A 10,143-nucleotide genomic window follows, 5' to 3' on the forward strand; every position below is an offset into this window, starting at 1 on the left:
TTTACCAACCACCTTGAAGGTAAGTTCGAAATGACCAATTTGGTTATTGCGTGAAATGAGAAAATTGCTATTGGGACTTTGAAATTCAAAGTCCAAGATTGACATATATTGCCCTTAATAGATCCTACCAAGCCTTATGTTGTTGAGAATGATGATACGAATTTTAGCATGTGAGATCAGTAGCTTTGTAGGCTACATCCATAAACCTATGGCATTTGGAAGCAACAAACATAATGATGCACATACCAGGTAGTTCAAGAAAATGAAATGTTTGGAATTGTTTCATGTTGAGCCCCTACAAATGCCTTTACAAAGATTTGTTTGTGATTGGGATAACTTATCTTTGAAATACATGTGTAACTTGCATTGCTTGCATGATTAAGAGGTAGAAAGACACTAAAACAATGGAATATTTAACTTCCAACCGAATATATAAATTGAAGCTTAAATTGTATTCTTGATGAGTTGAGTTGAATAGCGAAGTTTTTACTAGAATCAATCCTACTTGATATGATCTATTAAAATGGAAATGAAGTGAATGCTTCCTTTGGAAGAAAGACATGCCACTTAACAAAATCAAGGGTAATGCTTGATGTATAGTACAATATTGTGACTTACAATAAAGGTGATCCAATTTGCTTTGGAATGGATTATAATTCTAAAGCAAACAATTATCTATAATTAATTTGTAATCAATGTGCTAGAGCTTATATCAGGTTCTTGCATGAAGGTCATGATGCAATAATCAACAATAATTCGGAGCAAGCATCAAACTTTAGGTTTGCTTATAACAAATTTTTGTTGTAGAGAATAAAAGATTATGTTTGAATTGTGTGGTTGTGTCATCAATGCTAGGTTACCAAGGCCCAAATCCTTGAATGTTCCATCTTGTTAAGAAGGTGGCAAACTCTTTTGTTGAACTTTGTAATGGGGACTTTAAGTACTAATAAGGGTCATTTTGGGTTGTTTTTATGGACAGGTTGACAAAACTAGCTAGGTTTTTACCCTTGAATATTAGTGATTACAGGGAATCAATGTTAAAAGGATGCACTTCATGAACATGCATCTAGAGAATGATTTACTTGTGAGAAATGTCATCACATGATGCAATTTTCCTACAATACTTCTAAGCACACATCCCATTGGCAATATTCTAGTTCTCCTTGTCTATCGATATCAACCTTGGGTACTAGATGTTGGTCTTGAGGAACTTGACCTTGAAAAGTGAATGGATTTCTTGTGTGACATGCAAGAAATGATAACCATAGCTTGAGAAACCTATGAAGATTACTCAAGATAAATCATATTTTTATATTAAAAAGATGAGGATTCTTAGGCCAAAATATCGCAAGATTCACCATGAAGGAAGTGCTCAAATTTATATTTAAGATATTGTGGTCCATTCAAAGCTTTACATAGATTTGTATTAATGCACCACCCTCACATGGTAGACTTCATGTAGTGTTATGTTACTTGGCTTAAAGAGAATAATAAGACATGAGGATAAGACACTCTCCTTAAGAATGAGAGAAAGATCCAATTCTTCATATGAACCTAAGACGTTCCTAAATTCAAATAGGTCAAAATTAAGTGTAAGCATAGATACTTGACTCTGGTGTTGAGAACATTGAACACATATTTTCTCTTTTCCATTTAAGTGTAAACAATGTTTTAGAAGAAGATAAGCATGCTATGTCTTAAGTTACCTAATTTGCACTTACAGTTTAAAGCTATTATATCAAGGATCACACAAGCTAGGAAGTAAGGATACAATCCCATGATTAGGGTGAATAGCTCTCTCTTTGAGGAATCCTACATAGGTAGGATTGTGGATCTTTATCTACATATTCATCTCATAAGTTTGAGTCTTGGTCTATTCATGTCATCTTTCAACTAGAGCAATATGCTACTTATGCGAACTTGTACTTCTTAGTGGTATTGGACACAGGGTAAGAAATGCATTTCCCATATGTTGCGTCATTGTATGATGTGTTTTCTCGTTGCTTTGTTAGTTGGATTAGGTGTGATTGGGATTAAACTATGCTTGTTTATTTTTTCTTTTGTGGCTGCTAGATTAGACATGCCTTATAATGCAAATTGTAGATCTTCCTTTTATTAATACATTCGTTGAGTTGGATTTTTTATTGCACCTAGATTGAGGGTATTAATTTCCCAAAAAGTCTTAGGCAAGTCTCTTTTGTTAGATATCAAACTATGGCTACACGTCCAAAATGTTGTTAGCTTCAACATTGAGCCTAACTCTATTAATTTAACTTCTTGAGAATGGGAGGTCATTTTGTAGTAGAACCATGGTTTTTGACCACTACAAGAAGGAGAAAATGAAAAATAAAACACTTGGAATACAATAATTTCAAAGTTTCACATGATACTAAAGGCACTAATAGAAATAGTAAATAAGAAGTTAGCCACTTACATAAAACACTATCGTTTCTTCATTTATCTTCATGCTATATTTCAATTGTTTTCTTCTAAAAGTGGTCTAAATTGACACTGATTAGATATTCAAAAAACATCCAAAAAAGTCTAGGGGACAAGGGGAGGGGAGAGAGAAAGAAGAAAGAAGAAAGAAAGTTATATTAATGTCTACAAAAGGCCAAGTTGGCCTATGAGACCAAAAGGTTACATACAAAATGTCTGGGAAGTTTTCCAAGTTCCAGTAAAGCTACTATCTAGTGTTATGGTGAACTAGGTGAGTAGGTACAAAATGGTATACAGACTCGATACGATCTAGATGCACTGCAAGTGCAGTGTGGAATTGCTCATGGAGCGTGGTCATCTTAAGATATCTCACATGGGCCCTCTAACATAGAGAGAGAGAGAGAGAGAGAGAGAGAGAGAGAGAGAGAGAGAGAGAGAGAGAGAGGTTTCGAAACATATAATTTTTTAATTTAACTACAAAAGTGAGCTTGGTTTCCCAATGGTTGCTTACAATTGCCAAATATCCAACCTTGAGCTTGGCCTCACATTATGCTTATCAACTAAGAGAGATTTAAAATATGTTCCTTGCTCATAATTATCCAAGCTTAAACGTAGCAAAACAATTCTTTTTTGTTCAAGAAAGGGAATAAAATGAATGGGACATCCAATGTGGAGTTTAGAATGTTGCTTGCAAACAAAACATAGGAGGACCTTAAAGTAGGTTAACAACACACACTTTCAGTTATACAATGAATGATATGCATGCTAAATAGGTGATACACCGACACATTTTTTATGTCACGCTTGTATGGTAGTTGCAAGTTTGAGGGTGGACTTTTTGGCACAAGACCACCTCGTCCATGGGCAAGAGATGCACATTCATATTTTGCTTCATTGATAATACTTGGCTACCTTCATGGTTTCCCTTATGCTGCTCATTGATAGCATGTATTACATGGCTATACTTTGAGTTGCCATCTCCATCTAAAAGAAACCAAGTAGCCAGTATCCAATTAGGGCCAGTCACCAAAGCCAAGCAATAGAACTACCATGTTCAGCTCACACTAGAAGTGGGAGCTTCCATGAGTTGAGCTTGATTATAAAAGTATGTAATTTTGTACTTCAAAAATAATGACACCATCCTTCCATTGAATAGAGGAGGTTCCCTTAATTCAAATTGCTGATTTGGTACAAATTATGAGAAGCAATATTCGTATGGCAATTTAGTAAGCAACATTGATTCTGCTGACTCTTTAGCAAGCAACGTTTATGGCCGTTGAAAGCAATACTCATCTGGTCCTTTAACAAGCAACATTCACATAGCTATTTATAAAGCGATGTTCAGTATGGATTTTCATGGCTCAACATTACATATGGCCGTTTTAACAACCAACAACTGGCATATAGCTGTTTAGAAAGCAATGTTTAATATGGATCTTCATGACTGTAATTGGCGTTGTGAATCAACCTACTGACCAGTTGCTAATGAAAGAGATTTTGAGGGTTCGGCCTCCTCGTCCTCCTCCTCTCTCAAGTCATTGCAACCGATGGGATTATCCGATTGATGTTTCGTATTGCACACCTGAAAACGCAAACCAAGGCAAAACATTTGATTAAGCTGCTACTAGACTCGTGAGTCCACTAATCAGCTGATCCGGAGGTCGGTACCTTAACTGTAGTATGGAGGAAGCCGTCTGCAGAAGTAATAGTACTGGAGGGTCTAGGCGCCCACGAGAAGAAGAGCTTGCTCACCAGGAGAGCCACGATGACAATCGAATAGGAGGGCGCCCACATCCTCTCTCTCTCTCTCTCTCTCTCTCTCTCTCTCTCTCTACCAAGGGATCATCAATTTGGGATCAAAAACTCTCTCACTCGCCACGAGAGAGAGAGAGACAGAGAGAATATATATACCTGTACACGTATCAGCTCACTCGCGACACAGACACAGAGAGAGAGAGAGAGAGAGAGAGTAAATATACCTGTACACGTGTCAGCAAAGTACTCGATTACAGGACACATGAGGAGGATCCAGTCTATCATTCATGATGGATCTTCAGACTTCCAGTGGTATCTCACGTCTCGTGCTGCTAAATCATTTGTATCATGAATGTGATCTGATCTGACATCTCTTTCTTCTAGGAGTAGCGAGTCATGGATAGGTCGAAATCTTTCTGCAGCAACTATGTAGAGAGCTGAAGCTACGGAATATTAATCATGAATTTATCGCCACGCCCGGGGCCCCTTGCCTCGTTATGGATATTCGAAGGCGATCAAGTATTGCTACTCCAGAATATTCTGTCTCGCTTCCATTCGATGATTCGAGATCCAACTTTTGTTCTCTCTCTCTCTCTCTCAGTAACACACTTCCTTGTAGATACACAATTGGCCGTGATTATTTGCTAAGCTTGACATGTGTAATATGGGGTCATGGTGTAGTAGTTTGAGACTTGAGTGTGGGATGAGTTTGAGGGGTATGTGAGTTCAAACCTCGTGCTCCAGCATCTTCAAAGGCACAATATATATTTGCTTTAAATATACTCTCTCTAAATCTATACATCAATCAATTCATGGTTATTATTTTTCATTTTTGCACAAAGTGTGCCTTTTCATATGTGAAGGTATTGTATCCATGTTCATGCCCAATTTCAAAAATTACATGTCCCCACTTCCATTAGGGGTTTGGGCACACATCACCCAATGTATAACCACGCTTAGGTTTCTCCCCCTTGGGGAGGGGAACATTTTCCTTATGAGCTATAAGTAGAAAATTTGTAAAAGTATTGATTGGTTTGCCTTCTCATACTTCTTGCATCTTATCTTACTACTATATTATTTTCGTTATAGGTTCGGAAAGCCTCGAACCTCCAGAGGGCTTCCCGAACCTACCCCCTTTTCCAAACCTCCATTTTTCAATCAAATCCCCTCACCTCCCCTCTTTCTCACATGTAATCACTAATTTTCTCTTCCCCCTCCCTTTTTTCATTAAATTAGCCTCCTCCCCTCACCTCCTTTTTTAAAATTAAAACCCCCTCTCCTCTCTCTCACTTATAATCTCTCTCTTTCTTTTCCCCCTCCCCTTTTTAATTAAAATCCTCCCTCCCTTTCTCTCTCTCATGTGTATGGCCTATGTTCTCTCTCTCTCTCTCTCTCTCAAAGTGTGTAAAAAACTATGTTTAAAAATTTTTAATTAAAAAAACTTTTATTCAATTAAAAGAAAATTAAAAATTATTATTTTTTAAATCTAAGTATAGAGAGAGAGAGAGAGAGAGAGAGGAGAAGAAGAAGAATGATAAAAATAAGAAGACTGAGAAAAGAGGGGGGAAATAGGAAACACAATAGTCTTTTTTAAATTAAACATTTTTCTTCTCCCCCTCGCTCCCTCTCTCTCATGTGGAGTCTAGGTTTTCTCTCTCTCTCTCTCTCTCTCTCTCTCTGTGAGTTAGATTAATTTTTTATTTAAACCTTCTTTTTAATTAAAATATTTATCTATCTCTCTCTCACAGAGTTAGATTAAACTTTTTTATTTAAACTTTTTTTAAAATTAAAATAAGGAGAGAGAGAGAGAGAGAGAAATATACAAAGAGCAAAAAAAAAAGAAGAGAAGAGGAGGGAGAGAAAGGGAAAACAAATAGAAATAGAATTATAGAGAGAAAATATAAAATTTACGAGAGAGAGAGAGAGAGGAGAGAGAGGGGGGAGAGAGACAGAGAGAAAAAAAGGAGAGAGAAAACCCCGAACCTCTAGAGGGCTTACCGAACTTACCCCCTTTTCCAAACCTCCATTTTTCAATGAAAACCCCCTTCTCTCCCCTCTTTCTCACGTGTAATCTCTCATTTTCTTTTCTCCCTTCCTTTTTTCCATTAAAGCCTTCCCCCTTCACCTCCCTTTTTAAAATTAAAACCCCCTCCCCTCTCTCATCTCTCTCTTTCTTTTTCCCCTTCCCTTTTTAATTAAGTTCCTCCTCCCTTCCCCCCCTCTCTCTCATGTGTAGGGCCTAGGTTCTCTCTCTCTCTCTCTCTCTCTCTCTCTCTTCCCTTATAAACATTTTAATTTAAACTTTCTTTTTAATTAAAATAAGAATACACGCACACACACACAAAGAGCAAAAAAAAGAAGAAGAGAAGAGGGAGGGACAAAGAGAGAGGGGAACAGAGAGAAAGAGAATTAGAGAGAGAAAATATAAAATTTACGAGAGAGAGAGAGAGAGAGGAAAAGAAAAAAGGAAAAGAGAGGAGAGAGGGGAGAGAGAGACAAAGAGAAGAAAAGGAGAGCAAATAAGAAGAAGAAGAGAGAGAATTTGAACACAAAGAGAGAATTATAGAGGACTAAATATAAATTTAAAAGAAAGAGAAAAGAAAAAAATTTAAAGAGAGAAGAAAAAAAGGAAAAAGGAGGAGAGAAAAGGAAAAGAGAGGAGAGAGAGAGAGAGAGAGAGGAAAAATAAGAAGAAGAAAGAGGAAAAGAGAAAGAGAGATGGAAAAAAATAGAAAAAAGAAAAGTATTTTTAAATTTAAATATTTTTTGAGAGAGAAGAAGGGGAGAGAGAGAGAGAGAGAGAGAGAGAGAGAGAGAGAGAGAGAGAGAGAGAGAGAGAGAGAGAAGAAAAAGATAAAATTTAAAAGAGAGAGAGGGAGAGAAGAAAAAAAGGAAAATTAGGAGAAAGGGGAGAAGAAGAAAAGGGGACGGAGAGAGAGAGGAGGAGAGAGAGAACATAAACATAAAGAAATAATTATATATAGGAAAAATATAAAATTTACATACTTTGAGAGAGACTGAGGGAGGGGAAAGAAAGTGAAAGAAGAAGAAGAAGAAGAAGAAGAAGAAGAGAGAGATCTTGAAGCTTGAAGCTTTGATGGAGCATGGATATGGAGATTGCAAACTCTATGTATAACAGTTTGGGATAGCATTAAAGATTCCTGAAAATTTTAAAGCAAATCATGGGGCTTTTGTGGGCGAAGCATCTCTGAAGCTTCCTCAACCATTTCCCCTCAAGAATCCATCAACATTGGACCGACATTGAAGGAGATTGAAGCCAATGGAGGTCTAGGTGTTCAATGGACAACATGAAGCTTTTATGCCATTAAATTTTGGCATTCCCTCTCAAATTTCGAAATCTCTTGGAGACATTGAAGCCCTCTCTATTACCTATTGCAACCTACTTCAAGTAGAGAAGGTAATCGGTCTTCATCAACCCTCATTTGGAGCATTCATGGAGTCATGGAGCTTTCATGGGATTAATGAAGCTGAAGCTTATCAAGGAAGGGATTATTCTTGAATATTGAAGATCTCTTGGACTGATTTTAGAAGGATTATCAAGCTCAACTCACCTATGTCAAGCATTATGGATTGAAGGTCATATCATCAACAATGCTCTTCTCCAATCAATTAAATGAGGTACTCTAATCACTCTTAATTTCTCTTTACATCCAATTGCTGATCTCATTTCCAATTGTTGAAGAGAAATAAGAGGATTAATGAAGCTTTCATTCATAGCCTAATGCATTACATGAAGGCTATAGGTTATGTCAGTCATTGTCTTTATTAAACCTCTTCAATTTACTGAAATGGCCATCTCTAAATGTCTCAAACTCTTCCATAATGAATGAGCATTACCCATCTACTTTCATTCACTGAAATCAGTAATTTCTTGAGCTTCATTACTCAATCTTTACTGCCTAACCCTGACATGAAATTGGTTGCCTATTTTGCCTCTTGATCATAAGAAAATCATTACCCAATTGGTAAGTGAGAAAAGCTTTGTAAGCAGTGAGTCACTGCTGAGGTAAATACCTCTCCATTTCTCATTTACATTTCAGCCTTTTCAATTCCAATCTTGCATATCATGAAAAGGGCAAATGAAAGGCAATTGTATTTCCTTCCTATTCCATGCATATCATACTGATTTTTAGAGCTAGAATTCATTTGCCATGTACTTGCCCACGAGGAAAAGTGGATGCCGGGTGAGTCGGTAGGACAAAAGAGAGGTGACCCTCCCCTATCGACGAGGACCCTGAAGGGGAGCGCAACCCGGCCCGAGAGGGAACTTTGCAAACCCCTCCGGTCTCGGATCCCATGTATTTTCAAGTTTAGGTGCAGGTACAAATCTCAAAGGTACTTGAAATCAGCCTACAACATGAGTTATGGGCAATGAGTTCTTGAGATTTTGGCAAATGTATGGTATGGCAAATGTATGAAGACATATGGCTACATTAAAATGTATGCATCCTATGGTAAAGACACTATGGTTCAGCATTAAAGTTTGGAACAGAGTATGTATACATACCCTCATTAAAGATTGCAGTCTACATTGAATTAGACAGCCATTTTACTGGTTACAGAGGTCATTTTCAGTATGGGCAGACGTATGAGACTCTCCTACAGGGTTATGAAGTTGGTACATGCTTGGTATTGATGGTACAAGCCATTAATTGTCTAGAACAGGGTATTCACTGCCTGCAGGAATTTTCAGACAGCAACAGAAAATCCCTTACAGAAATTTCTGTACTCATCCATTTTCTGCACCTGATAGATCATTGGATAGAGGGCTTTTCAAGCTTTGAACAGAGCCAAAGACCTCGTAATTTGGAGCTCTAGAAGTGAAGATAATCAAGTTTTTCTACTGCAGGAAACTCAGGACAGAAATCAACCCATGGCTAGGAATAAGAAGAGAGACCCTGTTTTGGATACTATCAATGAAGAATTGAAGGAATATCAACAGGAAGGGGATGAACATCAACAGGAAAGGGGTGAACATGACACTTCTCAAGATGCCATTTACCGAATGCATTATGAGAACGATGAGGTCGATGCAAGTTCCACCCACTCCCCTACCAATCAACCCATAGAGACGTCTCATATCTCAATGAATTCAAACAGTTTTCAACAATTGTCAAATGACATAAAGGATATGAAATCAGGTTTCGAGGGTATGAGGTTGGGTATTGACAAGCTTGTAGCACTTCTTGGTGAGAAAATGTTGCCTACAGCTGGTCTTAATATCCCACATCCTCATAGGGCTGAAGAACCACCTAAACCACCTACTCCTAAGGTGGTAGGTCAATTTGAAGTTGGAGAGTCATCTAAAGCTAAGGATTTTGTTCATCCCACTTCACTTCAGCCACAATTCCATCAACAAAAGGGTCACTTTCAGCCATATGGGTAGGATCTTCAAGAAAGAGTGCAAACAAACTCAAAGCATGATGAAGACATCCATGGGTGCAACTCTTTCTACAAGCAATTTTACCCTCAAGCAAATGTTGGTGGCTATGAGCAAGGGCATGTTAATTCAGCCCCAAACTCGTATGGGCAGCCACATGGACATGTGAATTCAGCCCCAAATGCTTTTGGACAGCCACAACATAATTTCTCTACTCAAGTGCAGCCCAATAGGCCAAGTCCCATGTTAAATCATGGTTGGAATCAACAAAATAATGGGCAGCAACCACCTTTCAACTCACCGATGCATGGACAACCTCCCAATGTGAGCAACACATACTTTCAACCTCAAGGACATTGTTTCCAGCCACAAAGTCATGGTATGCATTATGGACAGCAAACTCCTTATGCACAAGGGCATGGAAATAATGAATATCCTAGGCAAGGACCTTTTGGCAATTCTTTTGGGCCACAACACCATAGTGGGCAGTAGCACCCTAATGGACAACCTCCTCAATACGAGAGAGAGTACAAGGAGAAAATAATTAT

At 37.9% G+C, this 10,143-nt stretch overlaps 1 long non-coding RNA gene across 1 annotated transcript; it reads right to left on the reverse strand.

Annotated features, from left to right (window-relative positions):
* Positions 1-2,603: 2,603 nt before the first annotated feature.
* On the reverse strand, positions 2,604-4,823 carry LOC148031982 (uncharacterized). Its single transcript, XR_015691553.1, has 3 exons — positions 4,108-4,823; positions 3,916-4,021; positions 2,604-3,423 (listed from the first exon to the last, which is right to left on the reverse strand). It is a non-coding gene; the product is annotated as an uncharacterized LOC148031982 (long non-coding RNA).
* Between the last annotated feature and the right edge of the window lie 5,320 nt (positions 4,824-10,143).

This window comes from Lygodium microphyllum, chromosome 8 (genome assembly GCF_053477565.2).
Source record: "Lygodium microphyllum isolate KBCC chromosome 8, Lygodium_microphyllum_v1.1.10, whole genome shotgun sequence".
In the NCBI taxonomy this organism is placed as follows: Eukaryota; Viridiplantae; Streptophyta; class Polypodiopsida; order Schizaeales; family Lygodiaceae; genus Lygodium; species Lygodium microphyllum.